At 46.2% G+C, this 13304-nt stretch overlaps 1 pseudogene; it reads right to left on the bottom strand.

Moving 5' to 3' along the window:
- Window positions 1-1044: 1044 nt before the first annotated feature.
- Window positions 1045-1982, bottom strand: LOC135883311 (olfactory receptor 5G9-like; annotated as a pseudogene).
- Window positions 1983-13304: the final 11322 nt, after the last annotated feature.

The following is a 13304-nucleotide window of genomic DNA, read 5'->3' as shown; positions in this document are numbered from 1 at the left end:
GTAATATATGCCATCATATGCCAGCAATGCCCCTCTGCTATGTACATCGGCCAAACTGGACAGTCCCTACGTAAAAGGATAAATGGACACAAAGCAGATATTAGGAATGGCAATATACAAAAACCTGTAGGAGAACACTTAAACCTCCCTGGACACACAATAGCAGATTTAAAGGAGCCATCCTGCAGCAAAAAAACTTCAGGACCAGACTCCAAAGAGAAACTGCTGAGCTTCAGTTCATCTGCAAATTTGACACCATCAGCTCAGGATTAAACAACGACTGTGAATGGCTAACCAACTACAAAAGCAGTTTCTCCTCCCTTGGTGTTCACACCTCAACTGCTAGAAGAGGGCCTCATCCTCCCTGATTGAACTAACCTCGTTATCTCTAGCCTGACTCACTCTTGCTTGCATATATATACCTGCCTCTGGAAATTTCCACTACATGCATCCGAAGAAGTGGGTATTCACCCACGAAAGCTCATGCTCCTATACGTCTGTTAGTCTATAAGGTGCCACAGGACTCTTTGTTGCTTTTACAGATCCAAACTAACATGGCTACCCCTTTGATACATGTCTGTCTAGTGTCTACCTGACTGTCCTTGAACATAACCATCTGTCTATCTATAAAAACACCTCTCCATGTACACCTCCCTTTATTTAATTGTACAGTTATTTTAGGTGGGGGCTGTGGGAACTGAGATAATAGCGGTGGCAAACAAAAGCAATTACACTCTGAGTATCTCCTCTTTATATCATCTGCTAAATTAACCAATATAGTTCAAAAGGTTGTGGAATAAGCAGGGCGAGATGCCTATATTGGAGAAATCACATATCAATGCATAAAGGAGAAGCTGTAACACTGTTACTGGACATTGTTTTTCACTGGAAATGGTGCCTTCCTTCATTATCTGGCTCAAGTTCCATTTCCGTATTGTTTTCTCCTGTAAATCACATGATAGAAATTTCTGCACAACGACTTAATGAGTGAGAACTAGCTCCTATTTGCACCCAGTACTGATCAGTAAAAACCAGTCCCCATATTTACATACATTGAGGAACAAGTTTTTGGTATATTGTCATCCTCAGAGCACCCTTCACTTCCTTGTTCCTCAGGCTGTAGATCAGGGGGTTCAGCAGGGGGATTACAAGGGTATAGAACACGGCCACCATTTTCTCCCAATCCACTGAGCTGAGGGTCGTAAATATGTAAAGATCAGGGTCTCATATAAGATGAAAATGACAGTCGGGTGGGAGGCGCAGGTGAGGAAGGCTTTGTGCCTTCCTGCAGTGGAGCAGATCCTCAGGATGGCAAAGATGATGTAAATGTAGGAGATGAGGATGGTGAGAATGGTGCCTATTGTTTCTATGGCTGCAAAGATGAAATGCACTCGCTTATTGATGCGAAAGTCAGAGCAGGAGATTTCTTGGTGTGGGCGAATATGGCAGAAGAAATGATTGAGGACATTGGAGTGACCGAAGGACAGATTGAATTCAGTACACGTATGCACAGTGACATTGACACAGGCGCATAGGGAAGAGCCAACCACCAGCTGGAAGCAGACTCTCTTGGACATGATGACATTATAAAGCAATGGATTGCAGATGGCCACAAAGCGATCGTAGGCCGTCACAGCCAGGAGGCAAAGCTCATTGTTGCCACAGAAGAAGAAGAGGAAAAACTGAACCACACACCCAGGGAAAGAAATGTCTTTACTCTTCACTAGGGAACTGAGCATCACCTTGGGGGCAATCACAGAGGAGGAGACAACATCTAAGAGTGACAAGTTGCTGAGGAAAAAGTACATGGAGCTGTGGTGTTGGGAGTCAACGCTAATCAGCACAATCATCCAGACATTTCCCACCAGGGTGCAGAAATAAATGGCAAAGAAGAACACAAAGAGGATGTTTTGCAGCTTTGGACTGTCAGTTATTCCCCAGAAAATGAAGCCAGTCACTCTGGTGCAGTTTCCAGGAGCCATTTCTCCTGTCACAGTGCTCTGTGTCAAAAAAGAGGCAGAGGAGGGGATAGAAGCAATGGGTACCACAACAATAAATCTGATGTACAGTGGAGACTCGTGTTATCTCTTAAGAGATGCCAAAACAACGGAAATTCAATTTAGTCATAGATTCCAAAGCCCAAAGGAACCATTTTGATTATCTAGACCAGTGGGTTTTTTTCTCATTTGCGGATGAATCAAAAATTTTGAATGGAGGTCAAAATTATAGACATAATCTATGGACCCCTATGAATCCACAGACCACGGGTTGAAAAGCAGTGTTCTAAGGTAACCACAACCTTTTGAGGACCCTTTAGATATAGACTGTGGATCCCAAGGTGTTTGCAGACTATAAATTCAACCCCCCCAATCTAGTCTAATTGCTTGTATAACACAGGTCATCATTTTTTTCCAATATTTTTCATTGTAAATTAGAGCATATCTCTTAAAAAATCATCCAATCTTGAATTAAAAATTGTCCATAAACTAAGTATCCACCACAACCCTTGGTACATCATCCCAAGGGTTAATTACCCTCACTGTTCATAGAGGCTTTTTATGTAGAGCTGGTCAAAATTCCCACCTACCCCCTTGGAAATTTTTGAGCGTTTATGAATAAAACCCCAAATCCAAAATATTTTGGCGCTGGTCTATTTTGGCTAAAATCTGAAGTATTTTGGTTTTGAAACAGAGCAACTGGGAGGTGTAGTCGAACCAACAAGACTGGCCTATAAAGGAGAATGAGAGCATGAGGAACTTCAGCTAGACAGATCAACATGTGGAATGCTCAGCATACAAGGTGTTTCAGAACAGGTCAGAGAAACACCCATCGGGACGTTGACTTGGTGTTTCTTGGTCTTGCCCCAGCATGGGGAGCCTGACTTGACTACATGACGTCCCTTCCCCCCTACAGTGCTAGGATTCCCCAATAACAATATTTGTATTTATTATTATTATTTTATTTTATTTTATTTTATTTTTTGTACAAATGCTGACATTTCCATGGAAGAGTTCAAAGAAAAAGAGATTTGTTTGGTTTTGTGGGAGGAGGGCAGTTTTCATCTATTTCCTAGGAATTTAGTGTTCCCACTCACTGTAGGAGGGTCTGATCCAAAACAGATTGATGCCAAGGGAAGTTTTTCCATTTATTTCAATGCACTTTGGGTCAGGCTATTTGTTAATATCAGATTTAATCATCTTTCCAGCTAGCAGAGTGAGAAGCAAGGCAAGGTAATGGTCAGTGTATTTGTACCTTCTGCACTCCCTAAAGGAGGATATCTTCAAGGCAAATAGATTAGTAAAGTTCACAACAAATTATAAATGTATATGAACTCAAAGAGGAAAAAACACTTCCTCTTTTCTTGAACTATTAAGTATAAGATTTTGAATGCACTGAAATCAGGAAATTGAAAGCAGGGTCTAAAATCCCAAGATGTTTGTGATAGCTTTACCTGCCTTTAACTGATTAGTAGAAACAACATCTATAACAAAATGGCATGACCAGTTCACTGGCCAACTCAGCCAATGCAAAATACAGCCAGACCCACCCAAACATCTCTCTACTTGGGCTCCTACCTGAAATCTCTTTAAAGGTAAAGTTATGGAGCTAGATCCTGAGCTGGTATAAACTGGAATAGCTGGTGGACTTTTCATTCGAGCACTTTAATACTTTGAGATCATTTCTGTTTAAAATCTTGCAAATAAAAAATAAAAACATGGTGAACAATATATTTGCATGAATATTCAATCATTTCCCTGAGATATGCATCTTTTGCACAAACTGGTCTTCTTTGGCTGCTTTTTATTACAGCTCCTAGTTTTTTTCAGATTTGCCCACCTATGGTTATGAACAAGGTCACCAATAACAAAGTTCTTGCATTTCTCCATGAGACAAAGAAACACCAAAGATAGGAATCAAAATTTCCATATGGAAATGGAAGCATAAAGTCACACTCATCTGGAAGCCCTATTTCCTAGTAATGTGGCTATTTTGGTACTAGATTTCTAGAATTCTTTACCTTATCAATGTGAAAAAATAAAACGCATGTGCACACACACACATACACACACACGCACGTTTCAATTGTCCTGTTTGGACTAATCACATTTCACCATAATAGGAAACCATCAGAAAACATCAAGAGAAAAAAACATTATATTAAACAGACTATTGAAAAATAAAGGATTTTTGCACAAAAGTTAATATTAATATATTATTATATCCGCTATCATTTCCAGGTTTCAGAATCTGATCCTAAAACATCATCAACTCTTACCTTGTTATAACAACGCAATATCCAGAACACTTTCAAATGCCGTGTTCCCTCCTAACTGTGATGTAATGTGGGATAGAAAATAAATTAATTCAAGAATCGTTTTCAGATAGAAAGAGCCAAAATTGCTAGTAAAGTTAAAACAAATCTAATTTCTAAGTGAATCACACCAATACTGTAGCTATTTAGAGAAACTGAACTGAAAGACAATGGCGGAGAAAAAGAATGACTTTAAAACAAAGGAGGTGAGCATTTTGGAATTTCAAAAGTCCGCTTGCTTCGAAGCAATTGACAATTGCAAATGTTTTTTTTCCAAGTCAGCATTTTAGAAATGCCAACCACAAACAATGCAAAGTTGGCAATTGCAAATATAACTTTCTTATTATGAAACTAAAGGGCCAGGTGTCACCACAGCCGCCTGATCTATTGCAGGGAGGTGCTTGGAGTGGTAGATTTAAGCCTCACATTAGCACTCTATCACATTTTCATAATTAAAACAGGAGCTATGCTATTTATAATAAGTCAATTAAAACCACAAATTAGGAATAAACTCTGATTAAGTTCAATAAACAGCATTCTTGTTGAAATCAATAAGATTATGTTCACAGTGGTTCACTGTATATTAACTGAGGAGATATGAATGAAGAGCAAAGTTAAGCAGTGGGAGCTGAATTAAAACTATGGGTGAGAGCCTCATGCCAGCTCTGGCTTCTTGCACAGCCTAAACCTGGAGTTCTGCAGTGGGGAAGCAGAGGCAGCAAGTGAGTTTGGAAAAGCTTCCACCTCAAAAGGAAAGGACCCTAATGAATACTAAGTTAAACATCTCTCTCCCGTGCTCACATGCAGTATCTTATCATCCTGTACAACTACGGCTACAAATCGCTATAATTTACCGTGAGTGAGTGGAGACAGTGGGAGGACCAGCCTGTCCTTCTCAGAAGATATTTCTTTCACACAGTCATAAAGCAGCTTCATAGAGAATACCCACTGATCTCCACCTAAAGGGCCATAATGAATTGCAGGTCAAACAGCATCAAGAAAGATGGTTCCCTTGGAAGCTAGGTGGGTCCAGATGTTCCTGTTCCTTCTCCCACTTCAAACTAAGAAGAAAACTCAACTATGCAAGAGAGATTTCATTCCATTATCGGTGTGTATCCACCCCGAAACCATGAGAACTTCCATGGGGGCAGAGAATGGTGCACTGGGGAAGCCAGTGCTGCCCATTCCATACTATACTGTCTTTTTTCTTCTCTCTCCAGGGCTTTTGACTGGGAATATTTCACCAGCACAAAACTTACTCTGGGAAATTTTAAATGAAAATGTTTGATATTCAAATAAATGAAGCACATGTTTAGAAAAAAAGAAAAAGAAAAAACCCTCCATTAAACAAGATTCTCTGAAACCAAGAGGTAATTTTAAACAGACCATGTTCATTTGCACAGCATATGAAATCTTTTAACTCAGTACAGCACAATGGACCAGACACTCCATTGGTATAAATCACTATAGCTCTGCTGATGCTGATGGATCCGTGACAACTGACGCCAGGTGATGATCTATCCTGATATTCCCAAACTCTGACATGCAGTGTTCAGGATAGTTTAGGCAGTTGGTCCCATTTCACTGCAAGTTATTTTGTGAGAGAAAATGAAGACAACATTTTGGGGTCAAAAGCATCAGCACTTTGAGAACAGAAAAAACAATCTTTTCTCTTGGTAGACAGAATGGATTTTGGAGATCTCCCTCAGTATTAGAACTGAAAGAAAAATAGACCACTCACCTTAGTCTTTGCCCCGCAATGTTAAAACTTTTTGCAAGAGAGAGATCTCTCTTTCTTGAACTCAAATGGATTATGGAAGGGGTAATTGGAGGTGGGGTTTATTTGTTCTGTGAAGACAAGGGGACAGAATTCCTCAGAGCTCTGAATCTCAGGTCAGGCACAGGCGGCGTATGTGTGTCGTTAAAATACCAGTTGCGTCTCCCGGCAGCAGGAGGTAGTTAGAGACCAATATATGGTCTTCAAATATTGTTCAAGTTCTTAGACATGTTGATGCTTCTCTTTGTCTTTCCCTCTATTTTATGCAGTTGATATATCTGAAAATCCCCCCTAGCAAGAAGCACGTCCAATCACAAATACACTTAGAGGAGCACGGCAAGATTTTGATCAATATGTGCCAGGATTAGAGCTGTGAATACGGTTTCTTTCAGAGCAGCAGGACTAGACGTCTGTATGTCGCACAGCCAAAGGGCAATGAGCATTCTGCTGCTCAGCGCGGAGAGAGAAGGAAACATTTGAAGCAGCAGCATGAGAGGGTCCAGGATTCCAGTAAAAAGTCAGGAAATGCACCTGCACGTGCTCATCCGATTCAGGTCTCGATTGGGCGCTGTCAAGGGCCCTCAGCAAAGAGCCTGTCATGACACATGCCATTTAGCTGAGCCCTGGCGGGATCCTTATCAGGCAGGATAACGAGGGTGATGCTGCAGCTGGGAACAGTGAAGATCCTGCCAATGTCCCTAAAGGCCAGGATGTGACCTCAGATTATATCAGGAGGACCAGTTTGGAGAAGATATCAGTGAAAATTGTGGAGAGGGGGATGTGCCTGGCCAGAGACTGGAAATCCAGGTGGTTACTGCAACTCTCTAACCCCTCCCTCCCATTGTTTTCTAGATAAATTGTACTTTCAACACTGAGGATTTTGTAGGTTATGGCCAAATAATTTCCTGTCCTGGCTAATATGCCGTGCATTGCTGTGTGTGAAGCAACAGAGGGTCCTGTGTGTGTGTCTGTGGGGTAGTGCAGACACCACAACATTTGCATGGCCTCCTCTACCTTCCCCTCCCCTCCACCAGCCTCTGCTGGGCACAATCCAAAGTGGATACAGAGCACTGGGGGGAAAGGTTTCTAAAAAGCCAACTTTGCTGTTTATCCAAGAGTTCAGAGTATGGGCTATATGGCTCGTGCTGAAGCCCATGGTCTTTAGTAAGTTCACAAATAGAAATCAGTGCCCCTCTGTCCATTTCTCGGCAGGCAGGCAGGTGGGAGTGGAGGGGTTCAAACACCGCTTGGATCAATGCTCTCCATCCTAGCTCAGGCTTTGGTTGGTTTCTTTCAATTGCCCCCAGTCCTGGTAGCTTATTCTGGGAAGTTTCTCAGGCAGCATGAATTCTCAATGGCCTTTCAGGAGAACTGGGAGTGCAAACCTGCTAGGACTTCCATAATAGCCAGGTCCCTACCAAATTCAGGGCTCACTTTGACTAATTAAAAAACCCTCTGGCCTTGAAATTGAACAATGTCACCATTTCAATGTTTCAATCTGAAATGTCCTGGTATTATAACCATGGGGGTCCCGACCAAAATGGGAGAATGGGGGAGTTCAGAGGTTGTTGTAGGGGGGTCACAGCATTGTCACCCTCACTTCCGTGCTGCCTTCAGACCTGGGCTCCAAGGGCAGCAGCCAGCAACCTTTCTGAAGCTAGAGGAGGTTCCCAGATGTGCAGGTGGGTCCCTGCTCTTGGGAGCACCTCAGCTCCTACCTACTACTTGGGAGCACCGCGGCTCCTACCATTTTCGGGGCATCCAGAAAAATGGACACCTGAGCCCCAGAAGGAACTGCAAGGGAATCCCCAAGCCCTAGCTGCAGATGCCGGGCAGAAGCCCCGAGCCCAGGTACCTTGAGAGCCGACAGGAGTGGGGAGGGGCATGAAAGTCCTGAGCCCAGTGCCCCAGCCCTGGCTACAGCCACAGGGGGGCCAGAAGCTCTGAGTCCGGGCACCCAGAGACGTGACTGGAGCAGAAGCTGCCAAGGCCAAAGCCCTGAGCCCAAGGCCGGGCTGATCCAGCGCACTCACTTCTGCATTGCCTCTGCAGGTGCATCTGATATCCCCACGGAGAGGAAATCCTGTCACCAGCCTGGCAGAGAAACAGCTAGGAGGCCCCTACTGGGTTCTCCTGGCTGGGGGGCTCCCAGCAGGATGGGGAGATCGGATTTCATGGGGCAGGGATAATTCGATCTAGCCAAGAAAGGCACAACAAGAACCAAGGGCTATCAGCTGAAGCCAGAGAAATTCAAAGGAGAAGTAAGACACACATTTTTGACAGTGAGGGAGACTAAGCAATGGAACAAATTACCCAGGGAAAAGGTGGATTCTCTGTTTCCCGGTGTCCTCATATCACAACGGCTCCCGGCAGCAGCAGGTAGTTAGACACCAATATATGGTTGTCATTCTGGAAGGTGCCTTTTAGTGAATTACAAGCAATTGGGCTTAATATGGTGCAAAGTGTGTGAAATTTCATGGCCCGTGAAATAGAGGCCACATTAGGAGATTGAATTGTTTCACAATCAATGCCTCTATGAAAAACTCAGTGTGGGGTGAGGAACAGACTCTGCTGTTTTACTGGGTAGCCTGCTTGCTCCCCAGAATCAATAATGACCAAGTGGGGTGATCCGGGGTGCAGCTCAAACATCCAACTGGGCTGGCCAGGGGCAGACATCAGGCCTGCCAGGGAAAGGTGGGTGTGGCAGTGACTTCACAAAGGCCTTTGGCAGGAACTCAGCCTATTGGGCAAAGATGATGAGGCGTCTGTGATCTCACAGAGCTCCCTTGACAACAGCCAGGCAGGACAGGGATGCAGGGCAGGGGGAACCTCGGAGATCCCCTGTAGCCTTGCTGCAGCAAGTCTCCATCTCGTGGTCTCTCTCAGAGGACCAAGAGACAGTCGGTGTGGAGGACATTCTGTGCGGGTTTTTTTCATATCTGTGTGGATTTTTTTGAAAGAAATCGTCATCTGTGTAGAAGGTAAGAAAAAATATAGGCTCTAAGTACAAGTTAAGGGACTCTATCGTAGCAGATTCAAAGGCGTCACCACCCTCCTAGTGAAAAAGTTTTTCCTAATATCCAAGCCTTCCACACTGCAACTTGAGATCATTGATCCTTGTTCTGTCATCTGCCAGCTCTAAGAATTTCATGAGAATCAACCTTTCATTAGGAAAATAATTCAAAAATACAAATACAAAAAACTTTGAGTGAAATCAATCCATCCTAATCTTTAGTGTCTGGGGGGGGTGGGCCTCGGGGGCCAGACTGAGACCCTGATTGGCTAGTAACACCCAGGATGCCAGTAAAAAAATTCCAGTTCTCTTAGCAACCAAGCCTCCATAATCCAAGGAACACCTGAGGGCTGTGGGAGACAGAGGGATGCTGAGAATGTCTAACTCATGATTGAAAATACAGAGATGTGTTATTGGTTTTGGTTGGGGGACAAGTAGCAAATCCGTTGGGATTCTTGCCCCAAACAACAATCACTCATTGTCCTTCAGAACACAAGGGCCTTAACGCGCCTGATGTGCTCAAATCTCTCTCCTGCTAGGACTTAGAGAATTTTCTCCATCCCCAGGGTACAGAGGGAAAGAGAAAAGAAGTGACCTCTCTTTGGTCACACATCAAGGTCATGCCAGAGCTAGAAAGAGAAGCATAAGAAAAAAGTTGTATCAAAATGTTTTGCATTTAAAACTAACTGATTACTTAAACAAAGGAAATTTGATGTGCGGTTAGTGAACTGAAATGATACATTCTTGTCTCCACGTGTTTCTAGATTGATGAACCAGTAGATCTATCCCCTCACACCTAGTTTTTATCCATAGATTGAGGGAGGAAAACAAGTTTGCCTGTTTTGTGAATTCCCAATGGCTTTCTTGAATTTCAACAAACTGGTCGATTGAACGGAACTATTTGTATAAACTGAAATGAAAACAATATTTTCTGCACCTTTCAAGGAAGCTCCTGCTGTCCAAAGTTGAATTAGCATTTCAGCTAACTTTGCTTCCAGGGCCTTAACTATCACATCAGTGGTGCGACTGTCTGAAAAACTTGGCAGTGAACATATTCCACTTAATGTTATTTTTTCTCTTCTATTTAAATTATTTAAAAGATTGTCATGAATTTTGCCCTTATCAAAGGTTGTCAATTTCAAATTTAATTATGACAGTGAGAGAGTCTAGCTACTGGAACAAATTACCCAGGGGAGAGGTGGCGTTTCTGTTTCCTGGTGTCCTACCATCATAACTGGTTAGAAAGGTGCCTTTTAGAGAATTACAAGCAATTGGGCTCAATAGGGTGCTAAGAGTATGAAATTTCATAGCCCGTGAAATAGAGGCCAGATTAGGAGATCTAGTTGTTCCACAACCGATGCCTCTATGAAAAACTCAGTGTGACCTGAGGAACAGACTCTGCTGTTTTACTGGGTAGCCTGCTTGCTCCCCAGAATCAATAATGACCAAGTGGGGTGATCCGGGGTGCAGCTCAAACATCCAACTGGGCTGGCCAGGGGCAGACATCAGGCCTGCCAGGGAAAGGTGGGTGTGGCAGTGACTTCACAAAGGCCTTTGGCAGGAACTCAGCCTATTGGGCAAAGATGATGAGGCGTCTGTGACCTCACAGAGCTCCCTTGACAACAGCCAGGCAGGACAGGGATGCAGGGCAGGTGGAACCTCGGAGACCCCCTGTAGCCTTGCTGCAGCAAGTCTCCATCTCGTGGTCTCTCTCAGAGGACCAAGAGACAGTCGGTGTGGAGGACATTCTGTGCGGGTTTTTTTCATATCTGTGTGGATTTTTTTGAAAGAAATCGTCATCTGTGTAGATGGTAAGAAAAAATATCGGCTCTAAGTACAAGTTAAGGGACTCTATCGTAGCAGATTCAAAGGCGTCACCACCCTCCTAGTGAAAAAGTTTTTCCTAATATCCAAGCCTTCCACACTGCAACTTGAGATCATTGATCCTTGTTCTGTCATCTGCCAGCTCTAAGAATTTCATGAGAATCAACCTTTCATTAGGAAAATAATTCAAAAATACAAATACAAAAATCTTTGAGTGAAATCAATCCATCCTGATCTTTAGTGTCTGGGGTGGGGGGCCCTCGGGGGCCAGACTGAGACCCTGTTTGGCTAGTAACACCCAGGATGCCAGTAAAAAATTCCAGTTCTCTTAGCAACCAAGCCTCCATAATCCAAGGAACACCTGAGGGCTGCGGGAGACAGAGGGGTGCTGAGAAGGTCTAGCTCATGATTGAAAATACAGAGATGTGTTATTGGCTTTGGATGGGGGACAAGTAGCAAATGCGTCAGTCACTACAACAGGTCACACTCGGAGCCAGGGAGACTGGCACTTCCCAGCTCTGGAAGGGAGTGTTCCTCTAGCGGTTAGTGCGGGAGCCTGGACAAAGGACTCCTGGGCTCCATCCCCGGCTCTATCCCTGACTCCCAGTGCAACCCTGAGGCAGCGCTCTCCTGCCAAGGCCTCTGTTTCCATCAGTGGGGCTGGGGACACTCCCCTACAGCCCTTGGGCCGTCACGCTTCAGGAATGTGCGTGAGGTACTAGGAGACCTTGAGATGGGAGGTGTCCTGCTGGCCGTCGGTCAGTGTTGTGAACCCCTGACTGCTGGCCTGAGTTTATGCATCCCCTGGCAATAAAACATTGTCTTGTTTTCACAGTCACTTTCGATTTCCCAACTCCTCCCCTCTGCCCTGCTGGCAGGGGATTCTGCAGCACCCCTTACAGGCCACCTGGGTGCAGGAGATCGAGGAGGAGGGTAAAGAAAGGACCAACACCGAGCATCTGCCATCCAGCTCCATCCCATTTAGAGTAAGTAAGTGGAGTTCTCCAGAGCCATCCCCAGTGTGGTGGAAATATCCCACCAATAGGGCTCCCAGCCCGTCCCTTGGCAGAGTTTGTTCCCCAGGTTGAGGGTTCCTGTGCCCTGGGGTGGGATGTGTGGGGAGGAGGAATTGCCTCAGCAGAGGGGAGGTGGGCCGGGGAGCAGGCAGGCCCCATTAATGAGAGGCTGCTTTGAAGCCAGACTCATGGCTGCTCCCCACTCAGTTCCAGGATGGAGCGGCTGAGGCAGATGCTCAGGAGGAAGGCCGGGCAGGTGGCTCCAGAGCCAGAGGGAAGGAACATAACCCAGGAGGAGAGCGGCTCCTCTGTCCCCACGGGCGGGGAAGAGGCTGGTGGCCAGCATAAACAGAGGAGCTGCCTGGCATGCTGGAGGAGGTGGACGATACCAGCTCCCCTAGCTGACCCTGAGGCACCTTCTGGGCCCAAATGGAGGTGGCCTCGGGTACAGCTACGGAGGAGGGAGCCAGGAGAGGGCAGGAGCCGGGCAAGGCAGCTCTGGGGTTTCCTTCAGAGGAAGCCAGGAGCTGCGCCCCAGGGCCCAGCAGGAGCCATCCACCACCATGGCAACCGAGGAGCCCTGCGCCAGCCCCACTCTGTCCACTCAGGAGCCCCCCGCCAGCCCAACCCTGGCCACTGAGGAGCCCTGCGCCAGCCCAACCCTGGCCACTGAGGAGCCTCCTGCCAGCCCAGAGCAGGAGATGAGTGACTGTGGGACAAACATCAGCAGCTCCGCGTACTCCCGAGGGGCCAGCAGCTCCTCCGTGGGGTCTGACAGGCCAGCGGATGAAGGCTCCCTCTTTGCAGGTGAGGGGAGACCCAGGGGAAAGGGAGGAGGACTGGGGCGGTGGGGGACTAGTAATACCCTGTTCCCATTGGCTCACCAAGGTGCCGGGACTGACCCATGTGAGCCCCACTAACACCAGTGGGGGGGGGCACAGCCATGCCCCGCGGCAGGGGATGCTGGGCGGAGTCGGGGGAGCTCCAGCCTCCCCTGATCATGTTGGCGGGGGGGGCTGACTGCCACGGGGCCCTGAGGCTCATGGGGCTGAGGGCGTCTCTCGCAGGGGTAGGGTGGGGCCCTCGCTGCCATGGGGATTCTTACAGAGAAGGGGGAAACATGGAGCCTTCTCTGTCCACTGCATCCCCCCAGCAGCAGAAGGGATTATACTTTCTCCTTCTCTCCCTGGTGCAGAGCCACCCAGTGCCCATGAGGAGGAGGAAGAGGAAGAGGAGGAGGAGGAGGAGGAGGAGGTGTCCCCTGAACACGACACCATCATGGTGATCCAGGAGCACCTCCAGGGCAGAGATGAGGTACAAAAATCCCCCAGCTGCGCTGCCACCGAGTCTGTCCTGCTCCTT

Source organism: Emys orbicularis, chromosome 9 (assembly GCF_028017835.1).
Source record: "Emys orbicularis isolate rEmyOrb1 chromosome 9, rEmyOrb1.hap1, whole genome shotgun sequence".
NCBI lineage: Eukaryota > Metazoa > Chordata > Testudines > Emydidae > Emys > Emys orbicularis.
This window is presented reverse-complemented; position numbering and strand designations above follow the sequence as displayed.